Raw genomic sequence first — 21,660 nt, 5'->3', positions numbered from 1 at the left:
TTGTGACGACAACACCTCGGAGCTCAACTCCCCGGGACACTGCCACAACCCCTAAATGTCAGGAGGCACCAAGAACAATGTTCTCGTCACAAAACCATCGGAACGATTCCAAGATACCCGCGTGATCCTAAAAAAATTTAGTGAAATTTGAGGAGAGAAAAGTCAAAACTTCTACGTCAGGAGGCCTCACCAGAGCGACGAAGGGACTGAGGAGTAAAAAGAATCCTACTCTCCGATATATATAATTCTAAGACTCAAAACATTTTGTTCTAGACTCAACAACGCCAGCGATTCGATCAAGCAGGGGGCTCCTAAGTCGGTGATGGCTCTGATTACCAACTTGTAACACCCACGATGCGGCTATATCTCCCACGTGTCGAGGCACGACTTAGAGGCATAACCGCGTTGTGATTTTGTCGCAAGAAGGGACATCTTCACACAATCCCATGTAATGAACAAGAATGGGATAAAGAGTTGGCTTACAATCGCCACTTCACACAATACATAAATAAATCATACATCAATCAGAGTACACACATAGGTCCGACTACGGAACCAAAAGAAAAGAAGACAACCCCAAATGCTAGATCCCCGATCGTCCCAACTGGGCTCCACTACTGATCATCAGGAAACGAAACATAGTAACGACCAAGGTCCTCGTCGAACTCCCACTTGAGCTCGGTTGCGTCACCTGCACTGGCATCAATGGAACCTGCAACTGTTTTGGAAGTATCTGTGAGTCACGAGGACTCAGCAATCAGAAACCCACGAGATCAAGATTATTTAAGCTTATGGGAAGGAGAAGGTAGTGAGGTGGAGCTGCAGCAAGCACTAAGCATATATGGTGGCTAACATACGCAAATAAGAGCGAGAAGAGGAGCAACGGAACGGTCATGAAGCTATAAGTGATCAAGAAGTGATCCTGAAACTACTTACATCCACACATAACCCAAACCGTGTTCACTTCCCGGACTCCGCCGAAAAGAGACCACCACGGTTACACACGCGGTTGATGCATTTTAATTAAGTCACGTGTCAAGTTCTCTACAACCGGATATTAACAAATTCCCATCTGCCACATAACCGCGGGCACGACTCTCGAAAGTTTATACCCTGCAGGGGTGTCCCAACTTAGCCCATTATAAGCTCTCATGGTCAACGAAGGATATTCCTTCTCCCGGGAAGACCCGATCAGTCTCGGAATCCCGGTTTACAAGACATTTCGACAATGGGAAAACAAGACCAGCAAAGCCGCCCGATGTGCCGACAAATCCCGATAGGAGCTGCACATATCTCGTTCTCAGGGCAACACCGGATGAGACATCCTACGAGTAAAACCAGCCCTCAAGTTTCCCCAAGGTGGCCCCGCAGTCTGCTTGGTTCGGACCAACACTCGAAGGAGCACTGGCCCGGGGGGGGGGGGGGTAAATAAAGATGACCCTTGAGTCTGCAGAACCCAAGTGAAAAAGGCTTAGGTAGGCAAATGGTAAAACCAAGGTTGGGCCTTGCTGGAGGAGTTTTATTCAAAACGAACTGTCAAGGGGGTCCCATAAATCACCCAACCGCGTAAGGAACGCAAAATCAAGGAACATAACACCGGTATGACGGAAACTAGGGCGGCAAGAGTGGAACAGAACACCAGGCATAAGGCCGAGCCTTCCACCCTTTACCAAGTATATAGATGCATTAATTAAGATAAGAGATATTGTGATATCCCAACATATCCATGTTCCAACATGGAACAAACTTCATCTTCACCTGCAACTAGCAACGCTATAAGAGGGGCTGAGCAAAAGCGGTAACATAGCCAAACAATGGTTTGCTAGGAAAGGTGGGTTAGAGGCTTGACATGGCAATATGGGAGGCATGATATAGCAAGTGGTAGGTAGCGCAGCATAGCAATAGAGCGAACAACTAGCAAGCAAAGATAGAAGTGATTTCGAGGGTATGGTCATCTTGCCTGAGATCCCGCTAGGAAGAAGAACGAGTCCATGAAGAAGACAAACGGACGTAGTCGAACGAATCCTCACAACCGCAACGTAACCGGAACTATCAAGGAGAAGCGCAACCGGAAAGAATCAAGCAACATAGTAAACAACCACCAGATAAACATGGCATGATGCGCAACCAAGTATGATGCATGTCCGGTTTAAAGAGGCATGGCATGGCAAAGTGCATAAACAATACTACAAATTAAGTGGAGCTCAATGTGCAATGAGTTGCGTATTGACGAAACACCACATTCAAGTTATTTAGTTCGCTCTTGTTTATGTACCCAACAATATTAAATGTTATTCAACATGGCAAGGGGTGAAGCATAAATAAACTATCTATTTAGGCAAGTTTAAATGAGGCCGGAACAACAAACAACAATTCCGGAAAATCCTCATGTGCATATTTTAGATTTGGTACTGTTCTGCCCTAAACACAATTTTAATGTTGTTAAACAACAAAATAAAGTGCACCATGTTAAACTAGGCATTTTTCTACCCCATTTACATATAAAGTTTATAAAATTTGGAGCTACGGTTATTTAGTTATGAAATAAATCATTATAACATGACATTTAGAAAATTAAATGCAAGCAGCATTTTAAACATTTTAAACATGGATGAAAGTATCATATTATGAAACTAGATGAAATTCTAAGCATTTTACATATTAAAATCATTTTAATCCGATGCACCATTTGTGAGTTATTAAATGCATGATCTAGAGGGACTTTTCTGTAAATCTGTAAACTCCTGGATAATTGGACAAATTCGCAGCGGAAGGAAAAAAACTACATGGGCTGAATCTGGATCGTCTGGGCTGCTCACATTGGGCTTGAGGAGGCGCTCGAACGATTCGGGCAGCACTTGAAGCAGAGGAGGCGCTGGGCATCTGGGCTGCGAGCGAAGCAGAGGAGGCCTCGCGCGACGAGTGGCGCTCGTCCAGGCTGGCGTTGGTCCGGTCAACGCGGGGCCATGCTCGTTCCTGGGCAGAACAAGAAGCAGGGCGCTGGCAGCAGGGACTTGGCGACGGTGAGGCAAGCGAAGGCGGCGGCGCCAGGTAGGATCTGGGCGGAGGCAAGGTCTTGGTGACGGCGGCTGGTCATGAAGACGGACTTGGCGCGGGCGGAGGCGCGCTCGAACGAGCGAGTCCCTTCTCGACGAAGAGGAAGCAGATGCCGCGGCGTGGACTTGGCGGCAGGGACGTCGCGGGGACGGTGGCGGCTTGGCGTTCGATCCGGAGCAGGGGAGACAAGGGGCGGCGTGACTGGAACGAGCGAGGCGCGGGGTTGTCCCGCTCGATGCAGGTGGCACTGCGATGCAGGGGACTTGGCGCGGCGACGCAGAAGCTTGGCAGGCGGATGCGAGCGGCGCTGGCGAGGCGGCGGTGGCTCCGGGAACTTGACGGGGCGGCCGAGATGAGCGGATCCGGGCGCGTGGGGGCGTTCTCCGACGAGGTGGCGTGCGGGCGGAGTTGAAGGAGGCGACGCACGTCCTCTGTTCAAAAGACAGAGAGCTTCAGATTGAGAGAGAGAAATGACGGGAGGAGGAGAACGAAGGGAGAGAGAGAGTCGAGGCCGGTCCTGGTCGACGGGGAAGACGGGGCGCGGTCCAGGTGGCTGGGTGCGCCGGCGGCGACGGCGCCCTGGAGTGAGAGCAAACGAGAGGAGAAGCTCGCTCTCGGTCGGGGCAGCAGGGATCTCTTGGTGGCTCCGATGAGCTGAGGAGGTCCGGCAACGACGGGGATGGCCGGGACCCAACAGATCTGAGGCCAGGGCGGCTTCGGATGGAGACGATTTGGGCAGCACTTGAAGCTTCGGCCATGGCTCCTGTGAAGGTTCAGAGAGAGGGAGAGAACTGCGTGAGGGAGAAAAACAGATGGAGGAAGGAGAAATAAGGGGAGGCGTGGTTTGGCCTGACAGAGGTGGTCGGAGGCTGCGGTGGCGATGGGCAGTTGGCTCGGGCGCTGGTTGGCCATTGGGGAAAACGATCGAGGTAGGTGGGTGAGATCCCGAGGAAGGAGGAGGGAATGGACACGTGTGGCGGCAGCGAGGAGGATCCCTAGAAATTAGGGATTTGGTCTCGGGTTAGACTAATATATAGCAGATGAATTTAGGTTAGGGGATATTTGGTCCGTCCGATCGTAATCGGGTGGTCGAGAATAAGTAGGCTAGAGCGTCCAGTTAAGAAAATGGAGATGTATTATAGATGTTAGGAGATGATCTGAATGCAACAGTGATGACTGAGCGGTTCGGGTTCGGGGCAGTTTCGGACACGCACGCAAGGGGTTTGAGTATTGTACAGAGAGACTCCGGTTTAGACATGAGGGAAAATGAAGAACAAGGGATTTGATGAGCTCAGAAAAGAGAGAGAAGAGAGCGGTCTGGTTGATCTGAGAGAAGGCCAACCGAGACAGGGAAGGTGCGGCAACTACTAGCGGATGCAAGTTTTAAAAAAACAATGACGACAACGAGTGCCGATGCAATGCGGATGATGCGATGATGAATGCAACAAACAAATAAAACACACAACGATAACGAAAAAAATGGAAGCCGTCTGGAGCGTCGGTCTCGGGGCGTTACAAATAGTTAAACCTGACGGTGTTGTAAAACTGCTTGTATGTAGGTAATCTATGAGAAAATGAAACCAATTTCTACTTATTTTATTACTCCCCCAATCAATACTGAACTGACTGAATCTAATGTATCTAATCAAGTTTCCGGTGCAAACATCCAAGCTCATGTTGTTCTTGAGCCTGAAGTGTCTAATGAACAGACTGCTAATGAAGGATTTGATGCAAATATTTTACATGCTCTTGGTGATGAACATATAGTGTCTAATGAGGCATCTAATGCAAGCATTTTGCAAGCTCCCATTGAAGGATTTAGTGTCTAATGATGATCTGCTATGTTGAGAGAGACATAGAGATTTGCAGGCATTGATGACAAGCAAATTATAGTGCATTTTCATGGCTTGAGGAAACATCGAGGCCATCTACCAGAAAGTCCCCGTATCATGACAATGTAGCATAAATACTTTTCTAATCTGTTGTTTGAAACTATTGGCATACTTGTGCAGGATAGATATATTGATATGCAGTTTGCGCACTGGTTATAGGTGCAATTACACTTCGATATTTTCAGCCAGAGAATGAATAATTCAGGCAGGTACAGACCATGTTTGTAGCCCTTGTACACCATGTTGCATTTTGTGCTTTTTGGTGCTTGCATCATTTAGTGTTTATAATCTGAACTACTTTGGACATTAGCTGGTTTTCAAAGTGCATGTAGCTTCACATTTCTCAAGTTATGTTGATTTCCGGAGTGCAAGTGCCTTTGGATTTTTTAAGTTAAATGTTCGCCCCTGGTAACTTGAATTCATGGATCCGCCACTGCACACAAATCATACACGAATGCCAGTACGAATTAAATGAAATGCAGGGACTTACGCTAGCTCGTTGTACAGGCTCATTGCAGCTCTGCTTGCGCTTGGGATGTTCCATGTACAAGTCCATGTTACCACTTGCTTGGATGTGCAGGCCTTGTGCTCCTTGCATCCCCCTCTGCATTTTTGACACGGCGAATGGCTGATCAATTAAGAGGAATCGACCTTGCTGTTGTACCGGAGGACAGATTCTTACAAGGTTATACGGGTGTGCAGGATGTGTACCAGATCCCGTAGCGCCGTCATGCTTCGCTAAAAATTGATTTGCTTGTTTTAGATGATATCTCCAGAAGAAATAAGAGTTAAAGTCAGAGTTGGATAGGCGTGTAAGCTAAGAGAGCAGTGAAAGGATATCCAAACATCGTCGGAACAGTGCACAAGGGAGTGATGTGTGGATACCTAGTTCGGGCCGGCGTTTGGGCATGCTCGCCTAGCTAGAGTGCGGGTCACTTCAGAGCCGTTGAGGGTGATGCGCTGGCGTTGGCTGGCCACGCACGGATGCAGATCTTGAGTGGCAGCGGAGCACTACGATGCGGTGGACGAGACCGTTGGTGAAGCCCCAACGGCCTCGGGGGCGGAGGCGCGACGATGTGCTCGGTGAAGTAGCCCTGGTGAGCTCGGAGATGGCGTCGGTGAACCGCACCTGATGCGGTGGAAGTCGGTGTCTGTGAGGCACGTCGGTTGCGGTGGCCGACATTGTCGGTGGACCACCCGGTGCGATGGATGAGGGCGTAGATGAGGTAGCTCCGGTGGGGTGGTGAAGCGCGACCGTCGTCTTCGTCGTCGTCGTCGTCCGGCACAGAGGTGGGGAAAGAGACGAGACGAGGGGCGATTCGAACTTTGCTTGGGTTGGCGGCGAATTAGGGATTTGAGCAATCTGGGCGCGGAAGGGGACGGTGGAGAAGGGAGATTTTGCAGGGCTGGAATTGGGGCCGCCAGATATTTCAATCCGAAACGTGGAAGCGCGAACTTATTTTGTCGTCGTCCTTTTGGGGGGAGGGAGGGAGGGGGGTGGGTGGCTGGGTGCTAAGCGTCCGTCCGACACACGCGACCACCACGACACGACCCTGGTCTGCCTGGTGCGCCTACATTTGAGAATGCAAACGAATCTTCTTTCATTTTCAAATGAATCTGTATGTATTACCATGCCCGTGTTTTCCTTGCAATAATTAGTCATTCGAAACGAGATACTATAAATTAATTAATGAGGAGTTATTTGAAAAAAAATCAAAATGGTATCCACGCTAACGTGGATTAGAGTGTGTCACATAATTAGTTATTTGAATTAGAGTGTGTGTCACATAGCGATCTCCAATTCTAACGTGGATTTCGCATTTCACTGTATCCACGCTACTTTTTTTAATACAAATTCATATGTATATGATGAACACCATGGTAGTGAGAAAACTTTTGGATGGATTCAAACATATGACCTACAAAATAGCACAACAAATCGAGTCAATGTCAACTTTTCGAAACCTAGTATGGCACGAATTCGAAATAATTACCCATATGCATGGTCCTCAGTTCAAATCTTACAATGTACACCGAATTGAAACATCGATATTAAGTCTTGTACTATCTACATTTAAATGTTGTTTTTAGCCCCCCCCCGCACACACGCTACATACTTCCTGTATCGGTCAATGTTCCTCTCCTAACCACCTTAGGAAGCTATCGGTTTCCAACACACATCCATTCTTTCTCTCCATGTTTCGATCTCTAACTCTCTCAACTACACAACCCCCCTTTTCCACTCTGTTACGAAATGTATTTACCTCACACACCCGCCATTGCACCCCATGCCGAGCTCCCTCTCTCTCCCTCTCCCTCTCACCCTCTCGCGCTAAATACATGCATTGCCTATCTAGCCCCCAACCTCTCATGCGCACGCACGCACGTTGTCTATCTAGGTCACTCCCTCGAGACTATCTCACTCTTTCTTCCGCACGGCGGGCCACACTCGCTCAATCTCGCTCTCTTTATCTGAGTCTCGTTTAACCTCGTTTTCTTTCACACACAAATGATATATCTCCCTGTTCGGGCCTCGATCAACACACTCTATACTCTCTCACGCAGATTGTCTATCTAGGTCAGTGTGTCGAAGCCGCCCCCACTCTTTCGACCTCATGGCGGGCCACGCTCTCTCTCTCTCTTTCTCTCTCTCCATCTCTCTCTTCCCCCCCCTCTCTCTCTCTCTTTGTATGTCTCGATTGACCTCGCTCTTTCTTGGACAAAAATGATATATCACCATGTTTGAGCCCAATTCGACTTATTCACATTGTATACTCTCTCACGCACATTGTCTATCTAGGTCACTCTCTCCAACCCGTCTCACTCTTTTGATCGCACGACGACCCTATGTGATCGATTGACCTTGCTTCCTCGCACGCACAAAATATATCTACACGTTTGTGACTGGATCATCTCTCAAGCTCTATCTTACAGCCCTCACCCTTGCCAAAAGCTCAATCGGACAATATCTCTCCAGAGCATATATATTTGTTCAATGAATGTTGGACCACATTCACTTTGTCTCTCTATCTATATGTCTCTCGATTGACCTCGCTTTCTCACGCCGTATCTTCCGCACATTGAAGCTGCCTCTCCATCCCTCGCAAAGCCAGAGCTATTTACATTGAGAGGGGCACTCCAACCTTGGATTAATTTGTGTAGGCATTTATTCCGGTCAGTTTAGATTATATTTTCATAGCATTCGGCCCACAACTACTCGAAACACCGTTGCAACCCCCGCAACTCCCCTAGTTGATTTCCCTCTAGCTCGGTCATCGCTCTCTCGCACGTCCTTTCTCGCCTTTAACGTCGCACCATGGTATTATTGCAAAAAACTCTGTTGTGCTCTTTAATTATTATAAATAAGAACGTCGCACCATGGTATGATTGCAAAATACTCTGTTGTTCTTTTTAATTATTATAAATAAGCTACAAAACTACACACCGATAGTCCACTTGGAATGGAACAAATTTTGACCCACAAATTAAAGTGCTACAAACTACACACCGAGGGGCCCACATGTCGTGAAACAAATTTGGACCCATATACAAATTAAAAAATAAAGGACGAGGATCGAACATGCGACCAGGGCCTTCAAGCCGCACGTCAGTAGGCAACATACGTAGAACAGCAATGTTTGTTGTACCTCCCTTTGTTCACATAATGTTTTTATATTACCACAACCTATTTAATTGATAACATGTAATATTATTTTTAGTACTATTCGCCTTCACTTACTGGTGGGTTCCATGTGTGCTCTCTCTCTCCTCCCCTTTTGCGTTTAGACGCACGGGCAAACATGAAGAACTCGCGGGCGATGTTGCCGTTGACCATATCTGGACGCGTTCACAAGTTACAGCACCAGTTTCACGTGCTAGCAGCACTAGTTAGTGTGTACGTGCAATGCACCTTAATTTGGAAGTATATTAAGTGCATGCGGATATTAAGTAGGATATTATTTGCGTATTATTATGTGATTAGCACTATTTTTGGCATGAAATTAACTGCACGCTAAACGTGTTAGCGCTCGACATTGAAGCAGTCTAGGTCGTTGGATGACAAGGAATACATGTGGCTTGATGACGTTTTATATTTAATTTGATACGGCTCTAGCAGAACATTCAATCGATCAAACCATAGATTTCGTTCAGTCTGACTCCGACTTTAAATTATTCGACGATCGATCTAAAATAAACGGAAATGATAAACGTTTGGATTTTAAGCATGGCAATCTGAACGAATTCATGGCAAATTTAGATTACGCGGCGGCGGCGGGGGCGTCTTGCTGTGGGAAGCGGCTCCTCTGCCGTGCTCTTTGTGTCGTCGGGCCACTGACCAACGGCGACGGCGGCACCATGCGTCGTTGTTGGCGTACTCCTGGAAGTTGGCCTACCTTCAAGGAAGGCCAAAATGTTTTGGACTTCGGAGCGAGTCAACTAGCAGGAGGAGGCGACTGGCGTTGGTGCAAGGAAGCGGTCGACGGCGGCCATCCATGCCGCTGAGGGGGCACTAGCACCTGCGTGGGGACACGCATGATACGCCCATTTTGCATCATGCTTTTATATCGATATTTATTGCATTATGGGCTGTTATTACACATTATGCCACAGTACTTATGCCTATTCTCTCTTATTTTACAAGGTTTACATAAGGAGGGAGAATGCCGGCAGCTAGAATTCTGGGTTGGAAAAGGAGCAAATATTAGAGACCTATTCTGCACAACTCCAAAAGTCCTGAAACTCCATGAAAGTTATTTTCTGAAATAATAAAAAATATTGAGCGGAAGAAATACCAGAGGGGGCCCACACCCTGGCCACGAGGGTGGGGGACGCGCCCTCCCCCCTGGGCGCCCCCTGCCTCGTGGGCCCCCTGTTCGCCCTCCGGTGCCCATCTTCTGCTATATGAAGTCTTTCGTCCAAAGAAAAATCATAAGCAAGCTTTCGGGATGAGGCTCCGCCGCCACGAGGCGGAACCTTGGCGGAACCAATCTAGGGCTCTGGCGGAGCTGTTCTGCCGGGGACACTTCCCTCCGGGAGGGGGAAATCATCGCCATCGTCATCACCAACGCTCCTCTCATCGGGAGGGAGCCAATCTCCATCAACATCTTCACCAGCACCATCTCCTCTCAAACCCTAGTTCATCTCTTGTATCCAATTCTTGTCTCCAAGTCTGGGATTGGTACCTGTAGGTTGCTAGTAGTGTTGATTACTCCTTGTAGTTGATGCTAGTTGGTTTATTTGGTGGAAGATCATATGTTCAGATCCTTTATGCATATTAATACCCCTCTGATTATGAACATGAATATGCTTTGTGAGTAGTTACGTTTGTTCCTGAGGACATGGGAGAAGTCTTGCTATTAGTAGTCATGTGAATTTGGTATTCATTCGATATTTTGATGAGATGTATGTTGTCTCTCCTCTAGTGGTGTTATGTGAACGTCGACTACATGACACTTCACCATTATTTGGGCCTAGAGGAAGGCATTGGGAAGTAATAAGTAGATGATGGGTTGCTAGAGTGACAGAAGCTTAAACCCTAGTTTATGCGTTGCTTCGTAAGGGGCTGACTTGGATCCATATGTTTCATGCTATGGTTAGGTTTACCTTAATACTTCTTTTGTAGTTGTGAATGCTTGCAATAGGGGTTAATCATAAGTGGGATGCTTGTCCAAGTAAGGACAGCACCCAAGCACCGGTCCACCCACATATCAAATTATCAAAGTACCGAACGCGAATCATATGAACATGATGAAAACTAGCTTGACGATAATTCCCATGTGTCCTCGGGAGCGCTTTTCTTTATATAAGAGTTTGTCCAGGCTTGTCCTTTGCTACAAAAAGGATTGGGCCACCTTGCTGCACTTTATTTACTTTTTCTACTCGTTGCTCGTTACAAATTATCTTATCACAAAACTATCTGTTACCTATAATTTCAGTGCTTGCGGAGAATACCTTGCTGAAAACCGCTTATCATTTCCTTTTGCTCCTCGTTGGTTCGACACTCTTACTTATCGAAAGGACTATGATAGATCCCCTATACTTGTGGGTTATCAAGAATCTTTTCTGGCGCCGTTGCCGGGGAGTGAAGCGCCTTTGGTAGGTGGAATTTGGTAAGGAAAAATTTATATAGTGTGCTGAAATTTATTGTCACTTGTTACTATGGAAAGTAATCCTCTGAGGGGCTTGTTCGGGGTATCTTCACCCCGACCAGTAGAGCAAAGAGTTGCTCCTCAACCTACTGAACCTACTGAAAATGAAAATGTCTACTTTGAAATTCCTTCGGGTATGGTATAAAAACTGCTAGCTAATCCTTTTGCAGGAGATGGAACATTACATCCTGATGAGCACCTAATATATGTGGATGAAGTTTGTGGATTATTTAAGCTCGTAGGTATGCCCGATGATTTTATCAAGAAGAAGGTTTTCCCTTTATCTTTGAAGGGAGATGCATTGACATGGTATAGGCTATGTGATGATATGGGATCATGGAACTACAAACGATTGAAATTGGAATTTCATCAGAAGTTTTATCCTATGCATCTTGTTCATCATGATCGCAATTATATATATAATTTTTGGCCTCGCGAAGGAGAAAGCATCGCTCAAGCTTGGGGGAGGCTTAAGTCAATGTTATATTCATGCCCCAATCATGAGCTCTCAAGAGAGATGATTATTCAAAAAAATTATGCTCGGCTTTCTGATAACAATCACACCATGCTCGATACTTCTTGTGTTGGCTCTTTTATGATGAAGACTATTGAATTCAAATGGGATTTATTGGAAAGAATTAAACGCAACTCTGAAGATTGGGATCTCAACGAAGGTAAGGAGTCAGGTATGACACCTAAGTTTGATTGTCTTAAATCTTTTATGGATACCGATGTTTTCCGTAAATTTAGCACTAAATATGAACTTGACTCTGAGATAGTAGCTTCTTTCTGTGAATCTTTTGCTGCTCACGTTGATCTCCCTAAGGAGAAGTGGTTTAAATATCATCCTCCCATAGAAGTAAAAGTAGCTGCACCTATTAAAGTTGAAGAAAAGACTATCACTTATAATGATCCTATTGTTCCTTCTGCTTATGTTGAGAAACCACCTTTCCTTGTTAGAATAAAGGATCATGCTAAAGCTTCAACTGTGGTTCGTAAAAGCAATGTTAGAACTTATACACCTCCTGAGCAAGTTAAAGTTGAACCTAATATTGCTATTGTTAAAGATCTCTTGCCTGATAATATTGATGGGCATGTTATTTATTTATGTGATGAAACTGCTAGAATTGCCAAAGCTTGTGCTAAAGATAAACATAGACCTGTGGTAGGCATGCCCGTTATTTCTATTAAAATAGGAGATCATTGTTATCATGGCTTCTGTGATATGGGTGCTAGTGCTAGTGCAATACCTATTGACTTATACAAAGAAATTATGCATGATATTGCACCTACTGAGTTAGAAGATATTGATGTCACAATTAAACTTGCCAATAGAGATACTATTTCACCCATTGGAATTGTTAGAGATGTTGAAGTCTTGTGTGGGAAAACTAAATATCCTGCTGATTTTCTTGTTCTTGGTTCCCCACAAGATAGCTTTTGTCCCATTATATTTGGTAGACCCTTCTTAAACACTGTTAATGCTAGGATAGACTGCAAAAAGGATGTTGTTACCATTGGTCTAGGTGATATGTCTCATGAGTTTAATTTTTCTAAATTTGATAGACAACACCGTGAAGAGGAATTGCCTAGTAAAGATGAAATTATTGGTCTTGCTTCTATTGCTGTACCTCCTACTGATCCTTTAGAACAATATTTTCTAGACCATGAAAATGATATGTTTATGAATGAAAGAAGGGAAATAGATGAAGTGTTCTTTAAACAAGGACCTATTCTGAAACACAACTTGCCTGTTGAAATCCTAGGGGATCCTCCTCCACCCAAGGGTGATCCCGTGTTTGAGCTTAAACCTTTACCTGATACTCTTAAATATGCTTATCTTGATGAAAAGAAGATATATCCTGTTATTATTAGTGCTAACCTTTCAGAGAAGGAGGAAGAAAAAATATTGAAAACTCTGAAGAAGCACCGTGCTGCTATTGGATATACTCTTGATGATCTTAAGGGCATTAGTCCCACTCTATGTCAACATAAAATAAATTTGGAGAAAGATGCCGAACCAGTTATTGATCACCAACGACGCCTGAATCCTAAGATGAAAGAAGTGGTAAGAAAATACTAAAGCTCCTTGAGGCAGGTATAATCTATCCCGTTGCAGATAGTCAGTGGCTAAGTCCTGTCCATTGTGTCCCTAAGAAGGGAGGTATTACTGTCGTTCCTAATGATAAAGATGAATTGATTCCGCAAAGAATTATTATAGGTTATAGGATGGTAATTGATTTCCGCATATTAAATAAAGCTACTAAAAAAGATCATTACCCCTTAACTTTTATTGATCAAATGCTAGAAAGTTTATCCAAACATACACATTTTTGCTTTCTAGATGGTTATTCTGGTTTCTCTCAAATACCTGTGTCAGCTGATGATCAAGCTAAGACCACTTTTACTTGCCCTTTCACTACTTTTGCTTATAGACATATGCCTTTTGGTTTATGTAATGCACCTGCTACCTTTCAAAGATGCATGATGGCTATATTCTCTGACTTCTGTGAAAAGATTTGTGAGGTTTTCATGGACGATTTCTCCGTTTATGGATCCTCTTTTGATGACTGCTTGAGCAACCTTGATCGAGTTTTGCAGAGATGTGAAGAAACTAATCTTGTCTTGAACTGGGAGAAGTGCCACTTTATGGTTAATGAAGGTATTGTCTTGGGGCAAAAAAATTCTGAAAGAGGTATTGAAGTTGATAAAGCTAAAGTTGATGCTATTGAAAAAATGCCATGTCCCAAGGACATCAAAGGTATAAGAAGTTTCCTTGGTCACGCTGGATTTTATAGGAGGTTCATTAAGGACTACTCAAAAATTTCTCGACCTCTGACTAATCTATTACAAAAAGATATACCATTTGTATTTGATGATGATTGTGTAGAAGCATTTGAAATACTTAAGAAAGCATTGATTTCTGCACCTATCGTTCAGCCACCTGATTGGAATTTACCCTTTGAAATTATGTGCGATGCTAGTGATTATGCTGTAGGTGCTGTTCTAGGGCAAAGAGTTGATAAGAAATTAAATGTTATTCAATATGCTAGTAAAACTCTAGACAATGCCCAGAGAAATTATGCTACTACTGAAAAAGAATTCTTAGCAGTTGTATTTGCTTGTGATAAGTTCAGACCTTATATTGTTGATTCTAAAGTAACTATTCACACTGATCATGCTGCTATTAAATATCTTATGGAAAAGAAAGATGCTAAACCTAGACTTATTAGATGGGTTCTCTTGCTACAAGAATTTGATTTGCATATTATTGATAGAAAGGGAGTTGAGAACCCCGTTGCAGACAACTTGTCTAGGTTAGAGAATGTTCTTGATGACCCACTTCCTATTGATGATAGCTTTCCTGATGAACAACTAAATGTCATAAATACTTCTCGTACTGCTCCATGGTATGCTGATTATGCTAATTACATTGTTGCTAAGTTTATACCACCTTGTTTCACATACCAGCAAAAGAAAAAGTTTTTCTATGATTTGAGACATTACTTTTGGGATGACCCACATCTTTATAAAGGAGTAGATGGTGTCATTAGACGTTGTGTACCTGAGGATGAACAGGAACAGATCCTACGCAAGTGTCACTCCGAGGCTTATGGAGGACACCACGCTGGAGATAGAACTGTACATAAGGTATTGCAATCCGGTTTTTTATTGGCCTACTCTCTTCAAGGATGCCCGTAAGTTTGTCTTATCTTGTGATGAATGTCAAAGAATTGGTAATATTAGTAGACGTCAAGAAATGCCTATGAATTATTCACTTGTTATTGAACCATTTGATGTTTGGGGCTTTGATTATATGGGACCATTTCCTGCCTCTAATGGATATACACATATTTTAGTTGCTGTTGATTACGTTACTAAGTGGGTAGAAGCTCTTCCAACTAGTAGTGCTGATCATACACCTCTATTAAGATGCTTAAAGAAGTTATTTTTCCGAGGTTTGGAGTCCCTAGATATTTAATGACTGATGGTGGTTCACATTTTATTCATGGTGCTTTCCGTAAAATGCTTGCTAAGTATGATGTTAATCATAGAATTGCATCTCCTTATCACCCACAGTCTAGTGGTCAAGTAGAATTGAGTAATAGAGAACTCAAATTGATTTTGCAAAAGACTGTTAATAGATCTAGAAAGAATTGGTCCAAGAAACTTGATAATGCATTATGGGCCTATAGAACTGCATATAAAAATCCTATGGGTATGTCTCCGTATAAAATGGTTTATGGAAAAGCATGTCACTTACCTCTCGAACTAGAACATAAGGCTTATTGGGCTATTAAAGAGCTCAATTATGATTTCAAACTTGCCGGTGAGAAGAGGTTATTTGACATTAGCTCACTTGATGAATGGAGAACCCAAGCCTATGAGAATGCCAAGTTGTTTAAAGAAAAAGGTAAAAGATGGCATGACAAAAGAATACAAAAGCGTGAGTTTAATGTAGGTGATTACATATTGCTATACAACTCTCGTTTAAGATTTTTTGCAGGAAAACTTCTCTCTAAATGGGAAGGTCCTTACGTTATCGAGGAGGTCTATCGTTCCGACTCCATAAAAATCAACAACTTCGAAGGCACAAACCCGATGGTGGTGAACGGTCAAAGAATCAAACATTATATCTCAGGTAATCCCATAAATGTTGAAACCAATATTATTGAAACCGTAACCCCGGAGGAATACATAAGGGACACTTTCCGGAACGTTTTAGAATCCAAAAAGGAATAGGTATGTGATACGGTAAGTAAACCGAATCCAAAACAGTTCTAATGGCAATTTTTCTCCGTTTTGGAATATTTAGAAAAATAGAAAAATAAGAAGTAGTCCGGGAAGGACACGAGGCCTCCACGAGGGTGGAGGGCGCGCCCCCCTGCCTCGTGGGCACCTCGTGCGCTCTCCGAACTCCGTTTTCTTGCACGATACATATTTTGGTTGGTAAAAATTCATTATGTAAAATCCCGAAGGTTTTGACTCTTGTACCATGCAATTGTCCTTAGTTCTTGTTTCGAGCTGTTGCTACAGCAGATTTGGAACAAGATGTCATCTCAGGATTCCGACGGAGAGAGCTATGTCTCGCACCTCATTGCTGACCCAAAGACCTATGGGGATCTATCCCCTTGTGGTCGAACTACGGATGAGGAGGAGGATGCTCATTTGATGAGGATCAATGATTCAAGTTTGGAGGAGGAGGATGTCCCTTTACCTCAACTTGGGGATATGCACATGAAGTTCAAGAAATCTAGTCTCCCTAAGAGGGCTAAACTATCTAACAACCAATCTATTCCTTCTCGTTTTCGGCAGAAAAGTAAAGGAGATTTATGTGACAAGATCTTGAAGCTGGAATCGGAGGTCGATGATTTAAAGGAGGAAATTGCCCTTCTCAATTACAGTATGAACAAGCTAAAGGCACAACTGTCATCATCAACAAATCCATCATCACCACCTCCGAAAAAGGAGATATAATCACATGGGTATGGGCACTCCCCTTGGCAACTGCCAAGCTTGGGGGAGATGCCCCGGTATCGTATCATCATCACACTCCTATCTTTACCCTTTTTCTTAGTTCGATCCTTTTAGTAATATCTTGATCTAGTAGAATAAAGTTTTGGTATGATCTAGTTTTGAGTTTTGCTTTATGATCCCTCTATGTAATCGAGTCTGTGAGTTATATAATAAAGATTAGTGTTGAGTCAAGGGCTTGATTATTTTGCTATGATCTTGAGGGAATAAAAGAAAAAGAAAGAATAAAAAGAAACAAAGAGATCATATTGATCTTATGGAGAGTAATGACTTCACATATAAAGAGTATGATGATTAAAAATTGTTGAGAGTTGACAAACATAGCTTTGGTCATCGTTGCAATTAATAGGAAGTAATAAAGAAAGAGAGGTTTCACATATAAATATACTATCTTGGACATCTTTTATGATTGTGAGCACTCATTAAAATATGACATGCTAAAGAGTTGACGTTGGACAAGGAAGACAACGTAATGGGTTATGTTTTCTTATATCTGAAATAAAGTATATTGTTATGGATCATCCAACATGTTGAGCTTGCCTTTCCCCCTCATGCTAGCCAAATTATTTGCACCAAGTAGATATACTACTTGTGCTTCCAAATACCCTTAAACCCAGTTTTGCCATGAGAGTCCACCATATCTACCTATGGATTGAGTAAGATCCTTCAAGTAAGTTGTCATCGGTGCAAGCAATAAAAATTGCTCTCTAGATATGTATGATTGATTAGTGTGGAGGAAATAAGCTTTATACGATCTTGTGATGTGGAAGAAATAAAAGCGACGGACTACATAATAAAGGTTCATATCACAAGTGGCAATATAAAGTGACGTACTTTCGCATTAAGATTTTGTGCATCCAACCCTGAAAGCGCATGGCAACCTCTGTTTCCCTCTGCGAAGGGCATGTCTTTTACTTTTATCTTCTACCTTATGCAAGAGTCATGGTGATCTTCACCTTTCCTTTTTACATTTTATCCTTTGGCAAGCACAGTGTGGTGGAAATATCCTGATATATATATATATATATATATATATATATATATATATATATGTGTGTGTGTATATCTAATTGGATGTAAGTTAGCATGAACTATTATTGTTGACATTACCCTTGAGGTAAAAGGTTGGGAGGCGAAACTATAAGCCCCTATCTTTCTCTATGTCCGATTAAAACTCCGTAACCACAACTATTGCGTGAGTGTTAGCAATTGTGAAAGACTAAATGATAGTTGAGTATGTGGACTTGCTGAAAAGCTCTGACATAGACTCTTTCTGATGTTATGATAAATTGCAATTGCTTCAATGACTGAGATTATAGTTTGTTAGTTCTCAATAAAGTTTCTGATTCATACTTTGCATTGTGAATAGATTATTACTTGAGCATAAGAAATCATATGATATTATCCATATATGTTGCTGTTATGAGAATAATCATGATGCCCTCATGTCCGTATTTTATTTTATCGACACCTCTACCTCTAAACATGTGGACATATTTATCGTTATCGCCTTCCGCTTGAGGACAAGCGAGGTCTAAGCTTGGGGGAGTTGATACGTCCATTTTGCATCATGCTTTTATATCGATATTTATTGCATTATGGGTTGTTATTACACATTATGTCACAAAACTTATGCCTATTCTCTCTTATTTTACAAGGTTTACATAAGGATGGAGAATGCTGGCAGCTGGAATTCTGGGCTGGAAAAGGAGCAAATATTAGAGACCTATTCTGCACGACTCCAAAAGTCCTGAAACTCCATGAAAGTTATTTTTGGAAATAATAAAAAATATTGAGCGGAAGAAATACCAGAGGGGGCCCACACCCTGGCCACGAGGGTGGGGGCGCGCCCTCCCCCTGGGTGCGCCCTCCTACCTCGTGGGCCCCCCTGTGGGCCCTCCGGTGCCCATCTTCTGTTATATGAAGTCTTTCGTCCAAAGAAAAATCATAAGCAAGCTTTCGGGACGAGACTCCGCCACCACGAGGCGGAACCTTGGCGGAACCAATCTAGAGCTCTGGCGGAGCTGTTCTGCCGGGGACACTTCCCTCCGGGAGGGGGAAATCATCGCCATCGTCATCACCAACGCTCCTCTCATCGGGAGGGAGCCAATCTCCATCAACATCTTCACCAGCACCATCTCCTCTCAAACCCTAGTTCATCTCTTGTATCCAATTCTTGTCTCCAAGTCTGGGATTGGTACCTGTAGGTTGCTAGTAGTGTTGATTACTCCTTGTAGTTGATGCTAGTTGGTTTATTTGGTGGAAGATCATATGTTCAGATCCTTTATGCATATTAATACCCCTCTGATTATGAACATGAATATGCTTTGTGAGTAGTTACGTTTGTTCCTGAGGACATGGGAGAAGTCTTGCTATTAGTAATCATGTGAATTTGGTATTCGTTCGATATTTTGATGAGATGTATGTTGTCTCTCCTCTAGTGGTGTTATGTGAACGTCGACTACATGACATTTTACCATTATTTGGGCCTAGAGGAAGGCGTTGGGAAGTAATAAGTAGATGATGGGTTGCTAGAGTGACAGAAGCTTAAACCCTAGTTTATGCGTTGCTTCGTAAGGGGCTGATTTGGATCCATATGTTTCATGCTATGGTTAGGTTTACCTTAATACTTCTTTTGTAGTTGCGGATGCTTGCAATAGGGGTTAATCATAAGTGGGATGCTTGTCCAAGTAAGGACAGCACCCAAGCACCGGTCCACCCACATATCAAATTATCAAAGTACCGAACGCGAATCATATGAACGTGATGAAAACTAGCTTGACGATAATTCCCATGTGTCCTCGGGAGCGCTTTTCTTTATATAAGAGTTTGTCTAGGCTTGTCCTTTGCTACAAAAAGGAATGGGCCACCTTGCTGCACTTTATTTACTTTTGCTACTCGTTGCTCGTTACAAATTATCTTATCACAAAACTATCTGTTACCTATAATTTCAGTGCTTGCGGAGAATACCTTGCTGAAAACTGCTTATCATTTCCTTCTGATCCTCGTTGGGTTCGACACTCTTACTTATCGAAAGGACTACGATAGATCCCCTATACTTGTGGGTCATCAAGGCGCTGTCAACGACGCGGCGGAGACATTCGTGTGCATGGGCACCGGCACGGGCGCACGTCAGTGCACGCGCAGGTGCACGGGCACCGGCACGGGCGTGCGCGTTAGTGCACGCGCAGGCGCATGCGCTGGCAGGTGCACGGGCGTGTGAAAGTCGGCGGGGACCTCGTGGAACCCCGTGGCATCAAGCTCGGCGACAATGTGCGGCTCCCAGCCCATCAATGCCATGGGGATGGGCGCTGGCGTAGTCGGGGCGACGGGAGCCGGAACGGGAGCGGGGACAGGCGAGACGTCTTCCCGCAAGGCCAGTTCAAACTCGTCCCAAAGCGCCTTATGTTCTTGAGACTCCGGCTGGGTGTCTTCCTCAGGAAACTGGAAGACTAAGGGCAGACCATCGTGATGCGGCTTGGCGTACGTTTAGGTCAGGCTGGTTGGAGGTAGACGACAGGAGAATCGGAGAGGAAGAGAGAAGATTGTAGCGATACCGGGTAGTGCGGGCTTGATTTTAAACTGCGGTGCCGGCGACATTAAAAGTGGGAGCAGTTGGGACGAAGGTGGGCGGCGGAGCCTGGTCAAAGGGCTCGCCTCCCGGTGAGCCTGCACAGCGGTCTGCTCGCACTCCTCCCTGTCAGCCGGCGCAGCGGTCTGCTCGCACGCCTCCCGTCGACTCACACGCTTGATCGGACGACACCTGCCGATGAGAAGCGGGACTCGTGGCGGCACGTACACGCCCACGGTTTTAATAGTGAAAGCGTTCGCCTTAACGTGACAGGTCTTTGTTCCAAAATACCTTGGCTCTTCATTTGTGCAACTTGTCATAAGCAGCTTGTCTCACATTGAAGAAAAAAATTACGAAGTAATATTTGTGCCATATCACGTGACCATGCTCAGTTTCAAGAATTTATGGTCACTTTTGGATTTTCTGAAATTTAAGATCCAGGATTCGAAACAATATCATAACCTGCATCATGCAATAAATTTTCAAGCCATACATCTGTCCTGTTGTATTTCTTAAGAAAGGATTTGGTCAAACATTTTGCTTAGTTAGACTTCAGACAAGTTATATATGCAGAGCAAAAGGATAATCCCTCCGTACCAGTGCATTGCCTGATATATTAAATCAAGTACTAGGCACGAACAAACGGGCTCAATTCTGTGCTCATCCTAGTGTAGTAGTAGTAGTAGTACTAGGCAATGTAGTTGACGGGTGACCTTGGCGAGCGGCGACCGAGGGAATTGAACCGTGCTCGGCACGGTAGGTAACATTGTCTAGTTACTAAAGCATCCCTCCGTTGTTCATTGGTAGTCATTATGGACCGGGGACATGAGGGGAATTTCCTAGGGCTGGAATTCTGGCCGCCAGATATTTCGACTCGAAACACGGAGGCTCGACTGGTTGGGGTTGCCTAATGTGCGTACCACGCACGCCACCAGAAGGACACGAGCCCGTTTTTTTATTTTTTTATCAAGTTTAGGATCAACACGAGCCAAGGTCTGTCTGGTACGCCGTTGGGTCCTACCATTCGAGAATACGAAAGGAACCTTTTAAATTGCCGAACGAATCTATGTGTATTACAATGCCCGTATTTTCCTTGCAAATACTAATCTCAACGTGGTAATTGATTTATGACGAGTTGTTGAATTAGAGTGAGTTTGTGATATAGTGATCTCAACGTGGATTTCACATTTCATGGTATCCCTGGTAAGTTTTTCAATGCAAATTCAAATTTAAAAGATGAACAATATGGAGTTGAGAAAACTTTGTATGTATCAAGCATATGACCACACACACACACACACACGTACACACACACACACACAGAGACACCCACACACGAACACAACAACAATCCAAGAAGTATAGTGCATATATTTTTTCCAAACCATGCATGTATGACATGAATTAAAAAATACTCCTTCTGTTCCTAAATATTAGTATTTTAGAGATTTCAACA

The 21,660-nt window shown here is 43.9% G+C and overlaps 1 long non-coding RNA gene across 1 annotated transcript; it reads right to left on the bottom strand.

Moving 5' to 3' along the window:
• Positions 1-433: 433 nt before the first annotated feature.
• LOC141020963 (uncharacterized) lies at positions 434-3,908 on the bottom strand. Its single transcript, XR_012180960.1, has 3 exons — positions 2,820-3,908; positions 1,961-2,049; positions 434-718 (listed from the first exon to the last, which is right to left on the bottom strand). It is a non-coding gene; the product is annotated as an uncharacterized lncRNA (long non-coding RNA).
• Positions 3,909-21,660: the final 17,752 nt, after the last annotated feature.

This window comes from Aegilops tauschii, chromosome 3, assembly GCF_002575655.3.
Source record: "Aegilops tauschii subsp. strangulata cultivar AL8/78 chromosome 3, Aet v6.0, whole genome shotgun sequence".
NCBI classification, from domain to species: domain Eukaryota; kingdom Viridiplantae; phylum Streptophyta; class Magnoliopsida; order Poales; family Poaceae; genus Aegilops; species Aegilops tauschii.
Note: the sequence above shows the minus strand (reverse complement) of the source record. Positions and strands in the feature narration are given on the sequence as shown.